Source organism: Triturus cristatus, chromosome 4_1 (assembly GCF_964204655.1).
Source record: "Triturus cristatus chromosome 4_1, aTriCri1.1, whole genome shotgun sequence".
Lineage (NCBI taxonomy): Eukaryota > Metazoa > Chordata > Amphibia > Caudata > Salamandridae > Triturus > Triturus cristatus.
This window is the reverse complement of record NC_140585.1, coordinates 639326232-639340926: the sequence shown is the minus strand read 5'-3', so window position 1 is coordinate 639340926 and position 14695 is coordinate 639326232.

The window sequence follows — 14695 nt, the reverse complement described above, 5'->3', positions numbered from 1 at the left end:
GGCACACGCTTTGCCCGAAAAATAAGTTTTTTTTGTAAACACATGAGCATGAATTGTCTCCACAATCGTAAAACCCTAAGGTCACGTGCTTTCCCTTTGTTCACCAACTCCACCATTTTCATGTTATCCACATAAAACCTCACTGATCTGTTGGATAATTCTCTACTCCATACCACTAGTGCTACAATTAGTGGAAATAATTCTTCCCTGTCTCAATCAATGCTCTGGACACTATTCAGAACTCCACCTACCTTCCCAAAAAATGCCCAAACCTTTCTCACCTCATGAATCTGAAAAATTGTGCACCTGCCAAATTGTGTTGTCTTCCAGGAAAAACATGGATACCCCATAGCATTCTTCCTTAAAGATTCTCCAAACGCATAAGTCAGCTTCTACAGCCATTGACCTTTTAACGTTGTGGTGTGGTAAACTTGCACCTGACATTGTCATGCCCAGTCTTCTACAAAATTTCACAACTGCTCACACCACCCTGCACACAATTTCAGGAAACCAAACTGCTTCTGTACCTTTCACCATTCCAGACATCTCATGCCAATCACATCATCCAGAAACTTTCTTATTTTAACCACTATGCCAGGGCAACCTCAACACCAACTTCTGGGTATCTAACTCAATGCCCAAAAAGGTCAGGACCGTATATGGGCCTTCAGTTTCTTCAAGAGCTAGCTCAATGCCATATCCTCAAGCTCTTCTAAAGCTCTCTGAAACTTTCCTGTATCCTTCCATCCAATAAACAGATAATCATCCATATAATGTGAAAAACCTCTGTGGCCGCTTCTTTTTCAAAAAGCCCACTGCAAAAATGTGCTAAATGTCTAAGAAAAGTGAGCAGGATATAGCATAGTGGATCTCCAGAACTCTATCCACATAAATTGTGCCCTCAAATTGCTTGCCCATCAGGGGAAAGTCAGCTAGATGTATTGGCAATAGTCGAAATGCAAATTTGATATCACATTTGGCGAGTTCCGCAACATGACCACTCTGACCATTTCAGAGCATCATCTACAGAAGCGTAAACTACCCTTGTGTCATCTGGCACAATGAAATCATTAACCGATTTCCCTTCTGGCCAAGATAAGTGATGAATCAGTCTAAACTCCCCTTCCTCCTTTTTTGGAACTACTCCCAGTGGAGATATTATCATTTCCGGCATAGGCCATTCATAAAAAGGACCTACAATTCTCCCTTCATTCACCTATTTTTCCAGTGTATTTGCTATAATGTATTTCAAAGTTTTAGCAGATTGCAAGTTTTTTGCTCACCTTTGCACCCTGGGACCCTAATATCCTTATCAGAACCCTCCCTTAAACCCCACTCGTGTTTCAAAGCTGCTTCCTGATCAGGATATGTCTATAGAAATTGACCACGTTCTAACACTTTATCTGGTGTCGGAGCCCTTTGGAGTAGTTAGCACCTGATATCTTCTCCCTCTGGGTGCTCTCCATTGCTGTCTGGTATTGACCTTTGCGAAACATTGTGCAATAGGTTGCCTATCCCCACATTTAGAACATTTGTGCTTACATTTCAGCAAGGGTTTTTGCCTTGGGCAGCCATCCTTGTTGAAATTCTAGCACACCCCCACATTGTGTCCATGTCCTCTTGTATAACTCCTGCCCCCTGTTATGCAAGGCGATACTGAAAGGGCTGTTTTTTTTTAAAATGTGTAGTTGCCAGTGGCTGTGTAGAAGACATCCATTGTAACCATATTTCCGAATCGACATCCTCCATGGTTTTACAGGGTTCAAACTGACGCTTTTCATAAACTCCTCCTCATATCTAACCCAGTAATATTCCCCAAAAGGCTTGCCTAATTATTTCCATATATTGAATATCGCTTTTGCCTTGTGTGTATGCTTCTCACAATATATATTGGCATAAATCAAAAATGCCAATGTTTTCCATAATTATAGGTGCCGTGAGCTACCTAGCAAATTCCCATTCCTCTTCCTTGGATCCCTCTTTCGCTTGAATGTCTCTATGCAGCTGTTTAAAAACAACCACGTATTTATGTTTCCAAATACATTTTTTGTCTTTTCAGATGTATGTGACCCTAAAGGCATAGCTAATCCCATATAGTGAAACTTCTTCCTATGTTGTAGTTCATCCTTTTTTTCTTCCTTACTCTTTTGTGTTTAGTATCTTCTTTAGTATCACTTTGAATCTCATATTCACACAGCATTTTCGTCAACTGCTTTCTCTTGCCTTGCAAAAGCTCTCCTAAATTTGACTCCTCTTTTTGTCTGCATTCCTTTCAATTTATTTGTCAATGATTCCTTCCCTAACACAAACTGATTTACTTCCTTGCTTGCCCTTCACTATGCTCCCACATAGACCACCATTCCTTATTACCTTGTTGAAGTCTTTCTCTTCTGCTTCCTTGTTCCCTGGTTTCAGATACACTCTTTCCCTTTTCCTTTTGAAAACCCTTGGTGCTTTCTGTGTCGGCTCATGACCTCTGAAACACACCAAAACGTCTTCCCTAGCCATTTAGCACTGTTCTGTCCTTTTCTGTAATCGTCTGCCTCAATGCCCCCTCATTGTCTCTCAGCTCTACTTCCTCCCACTCACTATCAGCACCATAATGCAAAGCCAATTCATCCTCCCCATGCTTCTCCCTTACAAACGTCCATCATTTGTGTCTCTTTTTGTTCCGTGGTCGACCGATCCGTCAACGCAGGGAGAGCTGAAACCAACCCCCTCATCTCTTCAGGCCAATGTCCAAGAGCCATTCTATGCCCTGTTGACTTCACCACCTATTTGTCAATCTCTCCTTTTGACATTGCAGAAAAATCCTCCTCAAGGCTGCACCAAACTAGAGGACCTTCTTCACCATGGGCCCCTTGAGCCGCACCAACTCCTACTCTCCCTAACTGCTCTTTCTCTGTTACTGGAACTTATAACCACTGTCCTTTCCTCGATCCACTGGGCGTTAGGGCCTGTTGTAAAAATGTTCTTCAAACTGAACCCTCCTGCATGCATCTCACTTTCTTTTCAATGTGTCCCTGTTCTACCATAGCATCTCTTTCTTTATATTAACATTCCCATTCAATCTCTGTTTCCCTTAAAAGCTGTCTCTACTCGTTGATTTTCAGCTTTGAAGTCCCCTTCCTGCCATTTGCTGGCTTGTTTACTGCTGTTTCCCCCAGAACAGGCTGTATTTTAATTATGTGTGGCCAAAGGGACTACGAGTCCCATCATGCCTTCCTCTGCAGTCTCTGTATTCATTTGGGCCGCCAAGCTCTTCCTATTCAGCACCCCCTGGTGGCCCACTTTGCACACCGCACTCGCTACACCTACCTTTGGCATCGTTGCACTCCCGCTGGCAGTGGCACGTGCTGGCCCCTTTTCCACCTCGGGTGTGAAGCGCACTTCAATTTCTTCAGCTGAAGCGCTCTTGCCAGACACTTTCAACCCTCGTTCAATGCCCATGTTTCTTTGCAGTAATGCAAACCGCTTCCCCTCTGACTCTTTGGACCCAACACATGCCGGTAGCTATTTCTCCTGTGCGGAGGATTTGTTTCTTTTTTTACATGCGGCGTTGTTTTTTTTTCCCCCCACTGCTGCTCAGTTACTGACCTGACCTGAGGAGGAGAGCAAGTCGCTATCTATTCTGGCACACCCCCTGAAGTTTGACTGAATGAGCTTGCCATGCCCACCCAAGCCTGTTTTAGAACTCCGGTTTAGTTACGTCTACTCTCCCTGCAGCACATAAAGTGCACAGTGCCTGTCTCTCTGTCTTGCCGTCCTGCATAACAGAGGATATGTTACCCTTCTTTCAAATTTGAAATAATGCTTTTTCAAAAAACGAGTTATAACCAGCCCCAGTGAAAAGAAAAAACAAACATTTACAATGCAATAGGTCTCATACTGACATTATATTGAGCTGTTGGCATTGTAAATGTTTTTTTTGTTTGTTTTATCCTTTTGTGAAGCAATAATCAAATGGTGTAATGCCAAATGGCAATAGGTCACTTTGGTATTTTCTAATCTATTGCATTGCTTTTGTACCAGATATTTTTTTTATTGTAAAGCACTGTCTTTTAGTTATGAGTTATTTGTGTATTATATTAATTTAATGCATAATTAAGGTTAATACCCACCTATTTGAGAATAAGGACTCTGAGTGGATATTACTAATCACATATTAGAGGTAATATCACACCTAAATTCACACACATAGTCTAGTCACAACTTTCTAAGTACTACTCCCTCACACCTACATGTGCAGTTATAGTAATATACACAAGGACAGTGAATTCATATGTCTAAGTGCTGTGATTGTAATATCATACGAATATTTATAGTAATAACAATCTCACACCAATATTTACAGTAATACAAATTACACACCTATAACAACAACAATATTAATTTCACACCTATGTCTACAGTGATTTTAAGTCACACCTATATCAAGTGATAGTAATTTACACCTATCCTGGCTACTGCAACCACCGGCTCAAATTAAGCAGAGGGAGAGGGGAGCAACGATGGAGGGACGAGAATCCTGGAGGGAGAGGGGAGCAACAAGGAAGGGACGAGAAGCCTGGAGGGAGAGGGTAGCAATGAGGGAGAGATTAGAAGCCTGGAGGGAGAGGGGAGGGATGAGAGGCCTGGAGTGAGAGTAGGGACAAGAGGCCTGGGGGGAGAAGAGAGCAGCATGGGAGGATGAGAAGCCTAGAGGGAGAGTGGAGCAATGAGGGAGGGATGAGAAGCTTAGAGGGAGAGGAAATCAATTAGGGAGGGAAGAGAAGCCTGGAGTGAGAGGAGAGCAATGAGGGAGGGACGAGAGGCTTGGTGGGAATGGGGAGTAATGAGGGAGTGGTGAGAAATCACATCATGCATTCTAGCTCACAATGAAGGTTTCACACATCACACATACATATAGTATTCTACAAGCAGGGCAAGTAACTTTGAAATGTGGACTACCTTGTACTTTTGCTGGTCCAGTATTTCTACTGTACGAATTTTAAAACTCACTTCATCAGATCTCTGTACAAAATACGTTTAATTAAACCAGCACAACTGCAAGTGTTGATGGCACGCACTCTCTGCAAAAAACTTTCACCTCCAGTCTCGGCAAACCTGTGGGATGGAGGGGGTGGGAAGAGGGGTGTCAGTACTGTGACTCTTTCCAGCCTAGTGTACAGGGCTCTGACCATCAGATTGGCGCCTTGCAGTGCTTACCCAGCACCCGCTTCGAGATTGGTGAGTTTAACAAGCATGGATGTCTCATGTTTGATAATGCAGCCCTAAGCAAGGGCCGAGCTGCCCCTGCCGTCTCCTGCGATTGATTGCAAGCGATCTTAAGCTTGTTTAGAGTGGGACTAATGCACAGCCACTATCAGCGTATGATAGGAGTTCATTGTAATCATAAAGACTGCCTCGCGTCCTGTAATTCAGCTGGTGAACAACGGATTGGGATTGTCACTTCAGCCTTCACAATTTCACACACACGGCATTCAAAAACAAGCGCTTGGCAGCCGCTTGTTTAAATTTGCATCGCGCTTTCACTTTCACTGTAAGTGAAAGCGCGATGCAAAAATAAACACGGGGCTGACTGAAACAGATGGTAAGATAAGAAATTGCTTCACGACAGTCGTGAAGCAGACAAGCCAGTCCGGATGGGCCGGATGAAAGGGAGACAGGGCAGTGGCCCAAAAGCATAATTTTCAATGGAAAGCCAGCGTTTAGCATAAATGCTGACGCGACCCAATGAAAATGATGGGCAGGGCTTCAAGTCATTTAGTGCTCACCTCTCTCTCATGAAAAACACCTTCACGGCCAGCCACATGGTGATGGAGTCAGCAAGTAACTGAACTCCTGACCTCACTGTTTCTACATAACTTGTCCCTTAACTCCTCCTGTGTCACCTATTCTATCCCCAGCCTTTGCATAGTGGGTCATTCCGTATCACAAAATCACACAGGGAAAGTCTGGCTGTGCCTGTTGCTCCACCTAGGTCCCTTCAATCCCAAACACTGAGCTGCAACACAATATAGAATTATGCATATGCCACGCATAAAAGTTCATCAAATGAGCTCAAAGATAGGTTACCCAGAAAAACAATCTTTAGCAAAACCCAGGGGCTTAAAACATAAGGCTTCAAATATACTCAAAAAGACACAAAAGTAATTTTTGGTTGAAGTAAAATTGAGAGTCTCCTGCCTATAGTGAGGGATGGCAGCATGTGATGCATGCAAGCATATCCTGAAGGAAAGCCACCTTTACAACACGGGCTGAGCCACGTGGGCCGTTTCCTCGCAAGTGTAACAATGCTTGCCTGAACCACGCACCCGCCATAACCACGCATATATGGTCAAGGCAAATAAAGGTCTAGTGTCCAGATGGGCAGGTAGAGGAAGTGGTAGCGTTGGAACAGGAAGCTCTGGACGTGGACAGGTAAGTGGGGCTGGGGCCAGGGTTGTGGGGGTAAGGTTTATGGGTGGGGGCGGTTTTAAGGCTCAGGGATGGAGGGAGGTCAGTGTAGTTTTTGGAAGTAGGGTAGGGTTTTAGGGCTCAGGACGAGGGGTTTCGTGGTAGTTTTAAGGACTGGGGCCAGGCTGGGAGTGTAGTTTTTGGGGATGGGGGGCGGTTTCAGGATTCAGGGCAGGCTGTGGGGCAGTCTTTTTAAAAGGGGGCAGAGTTTTAGAGCTCAGGGCAGAAGATTGGGTTGCAGTAGTTTTAAGGCAGGTGCTGGGTTTGGGGAAAGTTTTTCGGGGTGGTAGGGCAAGGTTTTAGGGCTCAGGGCAGGGGATGTCGGGGTAGTTTTAAGGACTGGGGCCAGGTTGGGGGTGTAGCTTTTAGGGGTGGGGTCGGTTTTAGGGTTCAGGGCAGGGAGTCGGGCAGTCTTTTTAAAAGGGGGCAGGGTTTTAGGCCTCAGGGCAGGGGTAGGTGGTTGGGGTAGTATTAAGGGCTGGGTTTGGGGCGAGTTTTTAGGGGTGGGGTTTGGTTTTTGGGCTCAGGGGGGGTCAGGACTTTTTTTTAAAGGAGACAGGGTTGTAGGCCTCAGGGCGGTGGAAGAGGTAGGGGTAGTTTTAAGGGCAGCGTGGGGGTACATTTTAGGGCTCTGCAGGGGAGCTGGGGTCTAAGTAGTTTTTGGTGGGGTCAGGGTTTTAGGCCTCAGGGCAGGGGGAGTGGAAGGGATAGTTTTAAGGGCATGGCGGGGTAGGTTTTAGGCCTCAGGGCGCGGTCGAGGTAAGGGGATAGGCTTTTAGGACTTAGGGAGGTGGGTCACACCTCAGGCTGCTGCAAAAGAATGATTGAGAGACCATTTTAAGGAGACAGCTGCTGGTAGTGACATCATGTGATACTCGCCCATATTTAAAGCCTAAGTCAGATGTAAACAATGTCTTCTCACAAAAACCTACTACTGTTTTCACAAAAGTAGTTGGCATGCATGTGAATGAGGTGAAAGGTTACAAGCTATCGTTCTTTTCATACCCAGTTGCCATTCTGAAGGAAATTACTTTTTTCACATATAACGAGGACCCTGGAAATATATACTCTGAAGAAGTTCGCTCAGTGACTCGCAGCTAGATAAAACTTGACATTTGTAATTACAATGCTATCCATTGCAATTTACCACAGAAACGGATGTGCTTTTGTTGACAAATCTTTCTTGTAACCTTTTTGTATGCCGCCCCTTCACGAAAATAGATACTCTGCTAGAAATGTTTTCATTATCAACCGTGACACGTTCCTGACATTTTATCAAGGATCTGAAACAGGGTCAATATTTTATTCAGTCCAAGTTATTATAACGTCGGATAACCATTTATAAGTGAGTGTCAACAAAAAGCGTTAAAAATGGAAATAAAGGCGCTACTGTACGATCCACTGAATCCGTCCTGCTTTTAGCAGGCATTGATTTTGGGAGTGAAAGTCTGTGATTAAACATAGACTGCAGAGTGGCAAATGGCTTTGACGAAAAAGCCACTTGACCTTCAGCTCAAGCAATAAAACAGGGGCCCATTCTGCGTTGCTACAGAAACCGAAATAAGTCAAGTAATCTCACTGTATTTTTGGTCCTATTAAATGGCAATCTTTAGCTCAAGCACTGCAACCTCAGAGATTCTTGCTGTTTCAATCTATTTCGGGTGAATTAGAACAAGCAATTGACTCTACAAAATGGTTAAAGTACATATGGAATCTGTCAACAGGAGTGCTCATGACAATCTACAGTACCACGCGTAGAGCTATCTATAGTTGTTGACATAACAGGCGAAGTCCAACCAAGACAAAAAAGAACATTTTAGAACTGCTCTCTCAATGACAACTTAATTATGGCATGATTTTTTGGTAAATTAGCAATGGTTATTGTAGCAGGCTACTTGGTCTGGGAGTATTAAAAATAAAGGGGCAGATTCCCAAAAGAGTTTCTGACTACCGGAATTAGTACAAGGGAAGTCTTTTAGGTATTCTTACATACCTTTTTCAATTATCCTCTGAGCGGTAAACGCCCTATTGGGAAAAGCACAAAGAGAGCACAGTACTTTCTGTTTGTACTAATTGTGTATTATATTCTATGTATAATTCGATGTTATTACCATTTTAGAAGATGTTTTGGAGCCGACTCGCTACTTTACATCCTCCAAAATGCCCTTATTAATAACTCTATAGATATTGCACAGTAATTCATACTCAACGGTTAGAAAACCATGAGGGAACCGAGGATGCGATGGGGAAGGCAGTGGCGTAGCTTGGCACTTGCCCTGTGGCAGCGCTGAAAAGCACGGGGGTGGTGAGATTTTTTACGTTTGCCGCCCCGCAGTAATTTCATGTAAGAGGGAGTGGGGAGCCGCAGCCGCCCCCAAAACTCGTGGCGCCCGGGGCGGACAACCCCCCCCCCCTTGCTACGCCACTGGGGAAAGGAGAGGAGGGTGTTATGAGTCTCTGAACAAGTCTATGCTTAATATAAAGTTCATAGGTTTAAATTCTGCCTGAGTTGGATTCATTCAAAAACAACAATTGATGGACAGAATGCAGAACAATGCCATACATTCACCCCAGTACAGAGATCTGGGCCTAAATCCATCGTATTTTTGCTCACCATGCCGTTCCAGTTTGAACCAGGCCATATGCAAATCAGTCTTGACCCTGTGCCTCATGGGAACAGTCCAGCCCGAACTGCCAAGCCAGGTCCTCCCTGGACTTGAAACAAGCATCCTAGGACCGGTTTCGGGGTTTCAACCCTCTTCAGCCAGGATAGCTTGATTCCAGTGGCATGGAGAGCAAGGGACCCACGTCTGGGCATACCCTTCCCACTCGGGGTGACACATGCAAAAACAACAATTGATGGACAGAATGCAGAACAATGTCATACATTCACCCCAGTACAGAGATCTGGGCCTAAATCCATCGTTTTTTTGCTCACCATGCCGTTCCAGTTTGAACCAGGCCATATGCAAATCAGTCTTGACCCTGTGCACCATAAGTTGGCATGGTATGCTCAGACGTTGAGTCCCTTGCTCACTTTGCCACTGGATTCAAGCAAGCCTGGCTGAAGACGGCTGAAATGCCAGAAACCGGTCCTAGGAAGCTTGTGTCCGGTCCAGGGAAGGCATGGCTTGGCAGTTCGGGCTGGACTGTTCTCATGAGGCACAGGGTCAGACTGATTTGCATATGGCCATGTCTGAACTGGGGTGGCAGAGTGGGCTAAAGAACGGTGATGGATTAAACCCAGATCAGTTGACTGGGGGTGAGTGCTTGCAATGTTCAACAATCCGTCCATCATTTCCTTTGGTTTTTGCTTTGTTCGCCATAAGTTGGCAGGGTATGCTCAGACGTGAGTCCCTTGCTCACTTTGCCACTGGATTCAAGCAAGCCTGGCTGAAGACGGCTGAAATGCCAGAAACCGGTCCTAGGAAGCTTGTGTCCGGTCCAGAGAAGGCATGGCTTGGCAGTTCGGGCTGGACTGTTCTCATGAGGCACAGGGTCAGACTGATTTGCATATGGCCATGTCTGAACTGGGGTGGCAGATTGGGCTAAAGAACGGTGATGGATTAAACCCAGATCTGTTGACTGGGTGTGAGTGTTTGATTGGTTCTGATGCTCCGTCCATCACCACCCCCTTTTGTACCGCTTTGTTCGCCATAAGTTGGCAGGGTATGCTCAGACGTTGAGTCCCTTGCTCACTTTGCCACTGGATTCAGGCAAGCCTGGCTGAAGACGGCTGAAATGCCAGAAACCGGTCCTAGGAAGCTTGTGTCCGGTCCAGGGAAGGCATGGCTTGGCAGTTCGGGCTGGACTGTTCTCATGAGGCACAGGGTCAGACTGATTTGCATATGGCCATGTCTGAACTGGGGTGGCAGAGTGGGCTAAAGAACGGTGATGGATTAAACCCAGATCTGTTGACTGGGTGTGAGTGTTTTGATTGGTTCTGATGCTCCGTCCATCACCACCCCCTTTTGTACCGCTTTGTTCGCCATAAGTTGGCAGGGTATGCTCAGACGTTGAGTCCCTTGCTCACTTTGCCACTGGATTCAAGCAAGCCTGGCTGAAGACGGCTGAAATGCCAGAAACCGGTCCTAGGAAGCTTGTGTCCGGTCCAGGGAAGGCATGGCTTGGCAGTTCGGGCTGGACTGTTCTCATGAGGCACAGGGTCAGACTGATTTGCATATGGCCATGTCTGAACTGGGGTGGCAGAGTGGGCTAAAGAACGGTGATGGATTAAACCCAGATCTGTTGACTGGGTGTGAGTGTTTGATTGGTTCTGATGCTCCGTCCATCACCACCCCCTTTTGTACCGCTTTGTTCGCCATAAGTTGGCAGGGTATGCTCAGACGTTGAGTCCCTTGCTCACTTTGCCACTGGATTCAAGCAAGCCTGGCTGAAGACGGCTGAAATGCCAGAAACCGGTCCTAGGAAGCTTGTGTCCGGTCCAGGGAAGGCATGGCTTGGCAGTTCGGGCTGGACTGTTCTCATGAGGCACAGGGTCAGACTGATTTGCATATGGCCATGTCTGAACTGGGGTGGCAGAGTGGGCTAAAGAACGGTGATGGATTAAACCCAGATCTGTTGACTGGGTGTGAGTGTTTTGATTGGTTCTGATGCTCCGTCCATCACCACCCCCTTTTGTACCGCTTTGTTCGCCATAAGTTGGCAGGGTATGCTCAGACGTTGAGTCCCTTGCTCACTTTGCCACTGGATTCAAGCAAGCCTGGCTGAAGACGGCTGAAATGCCAGAAACCGGTCCTAGGAAGCTTGTGTCCGGTCCAGGGAAGGCATGGCTTGGCAGTTCGGGCTGGACTGTTCTCATGAGGCACAGGGTCAGACTGATTTGCATATGGCCATGTCTGAACTGGGGTGGCAGAGTGGGCTAAAGAACGGTGATGGATTAAACTCAGATCTGTTGACTGGGTGTGAGTGTTTGATTGGTTCTGATGCTCCGTCCATCACCACCCCCTTTTGTACCGCTGAGTTGGATTCAGGCATAACTTTACTAATGACTGCGCAGGTGCTTGTAGTGCACAGTTTTAGTCTACTGCATTGTGATTTTTTAAGAGCAAGTAAATCCAAACAATGCTTTGTGTCACTTTGCACAAGGTGACTGTCCCCACAAAAAGTTAATAAGTCCTGTATATTCAGGGGCTCAGTGGATAATCAATGAGACCTATCTGTACCAATGGCAGTCACATTATTAGCTGAAGTTATATCAAATTGTGTATGAATTTGAAGTTTAAACTGAACACTCTTAAATATTCCATATTGATCTTTAAATAATTCTTTTGAGACCATTAGTGATAAGAGATGTTTTTTTCGTGATCCAGCCAGAAAGGGTTTAACTCAGGCTTTCTGAGTCCAGAGCTTTATCATGTACTATAATATAAGCTATAATGCAAACTCAGGGTGCAAGAAACAAACCGTCATCCTCTTTATCATGATTATTTGTAACTGTTTTAACCCATCCTGGGAACAGTGGTGATGCGTTCTCACATGTATGCACATGAATTGCAATTGATGTTCAATCTGTATAAAGAGGATCAGGCAAGTCTTTTTTCCTGGCTGCCTAGTGTGCGAAGGTTAAGGAATATAAACTTTTAAAATATAAATACTACTAAAAAAAGAGAGGTTATTTTGACTTTCCTGGGGAACCCTACATGGGCTGCCTTATGATGGCCTTAATTTGTGGTCAGCAATCCGGTTCCATTGAAAACAGTGTACAAGCTGTGTCTGATCATGTACTCCATGGTGACAGCGGACTGCATTCTCAGGACTTTCTATAGAATTCTTCATGTTCTAGCCCTCAGATGCAAGTGACTGTAATCAAAACCTTCATTCAATTTCACCTTGACTGCGGAAACAGAGCCTGCCTCAGTGCTCCAGAGGGTGTTTTTCAATCACAAGGCATTGTACCTGGTTGAAAAACCTCCAGCTCATCTGTTCATGGGCTTAAATTAGTGGGAACGTATTTGCACCATGCTGACATATTTCAACTTGCTCTCTGTGAGCAATATAATGGAATACAGAGCTTTGTACCAGCAAACATCCAAATTTATTGAAGGAAAGTTAGGTTGGCATTGACTATGCAGAACATACTGAAAAGATGGTGAAGGGTTGCCTATATGACATGTAAACTTTCAGGAGATCACAGTCATTCTTGAGTAGTTTAATGACATGGATGAGTGCTCAAAATACACGCACAGTTTCCCCCTTAGCACTGATGACTGACTTAAGGAGGGCCTTCAAGACACTGCAACTCTAAAGGCCACCCAGACTGCTCTAATGGATATTTATGCAAGGTCAAATGCCAACATCTAGAAAGCTATTATGGAAATGTGAGGTAATCACTGGGGCACTACCGTTCAAGCTCAGTGCTAACAAGAGTAATCCATGTTATAGCATGTATCCATTACTGCACAAATGACCAAGTGAGCAAGGAGATATAGTATCAACCATGTACAGGATTGCCTATGTGCTGGAGGAGCTGTATTTTTATACAGCCAATGGTTCTCGGATAACATATGGTACAGCTGAGGCATTGACTCAATGGGGGCTGGAAAGAATAGAGGAATTAACTACAGCTTGCCTCAGTTTGTGAAACACATTATCTCCTGTCTCCTATAAAGGAACAGAGCCTGGTCACATGGCATTTAAAATGTCTTTTATTTACTCTTAATTTGTGTTATAATGCATATGGCTCTGCATAAATAAGTAAGAATGCACAGTAACATTGCTGCATTGTGGTATATGATGTCAATGTGTCACTATTACCATAAAACCTACAACTAAGGAAGCTTAGAATAATTTCCTTGCCTTCTTATACACCCATCTTGTACTTCTTTGGCACAGTTGTGGCCTGGTTTGTTCATATGCTGCTGAGATTGCACAGTACTCTCTGTTTATCCATTGACAATCCACCTGGAACAACTTTTTAAAGAATTTATTAAAAATCCTATTCAATGGCGTAGTTGGATGTTTGATAAATCTTAAGGAAAAGGTGCTTTTATACATTTACCTTTGCCCTGTCTAAAGCCTCCAGGGACACATTTGCATTTGCTCTCTCCCTTTTGCCAGCTAATAATTAACATTTGAATGGGTGGGAAATGCTCCCAAGAGCAATAAATAGGCTGACCTGACTGAAGAGAGATGGCCAATCTGAACCCGACAAAGTATACAGGGTGGAGCTGTGAGCCTCCTTTTTGACATTACAGTGTCGAATCCTGCTGGAATGTCAAAGCTGCTTGGCAGGTCTGCTGGCGATATACATAAAACACTTGGTACACACTTCATAGAGGCCTCCCCTGTCACAGGCAAATGTTAGCTGACACACCTGGTCATGGCCCTTCCTTTATCCCTCCAGCCAGGCAGGCTCTAATTACAGTGGGACTCATTTTGATATTATGGTATCAAACAGGGCTTGAATGTCAAATCCTGCTTAACAGGTCTACTGGGGTTTTGCATATAACACATGGGTCACACTTCAAGGGCAAAAATAAAACACCAAAACAGTTCTTGTGTATCCACTGTCTGGTTGCTGAAAAACCCTACTTTATTTTCTACCAGACATCTGTTTTTAGGATTTATTGGGGGCATATTGACGTCCCAAAACTTGACTTTAGTGTTAGCTATGGGGGAGCACTAGGATTATCATTGTACACTCCCCCTACATACTCCCAACCCTCCCAGCTCAACTTTAATGAGACCAAAGACATCTGTCATTTTGTAAATGTCCAAAGTCGATAGGGTAGGTCATGGCAACCTTTACCCTTTTGATTAGAGTGTGCCCACGAGTCATTTCTAAACAGTAACTCATGCCAGGCATAAATGTGGCATCTCCAGGCATCCACTTCAGAACACTGCTGTACCAGAGAAAGGTCAGAAGAGGACAGAACCTGCTGTCTGATACCTGAGAAGACCCTAGAAGATTGGACCTGCTCTTCTTCTTGTGTTCGGTACACAGGCTCCCATAGAGTTCAATGGGAGTCCAAGCGAACCAAGTCCATCACTATACGGATGCATCGGAATCGGTCACACAAACTCCCGGAGCGCAATTCCCTTGGAAATCTCTCCGGAACCGAGTCATTCGAAGGGCTTTCCTAACGGGATCGGAATTGGGCCCGATGTGTTTTAACTTACTCCATCGTGAATGTACGACATAATTTTTGGTGCTCTTGCATTTTAACTTGTGATTTCATTTTGTGCCACCTTGTAGCTTCGTAGTAGGATTGTT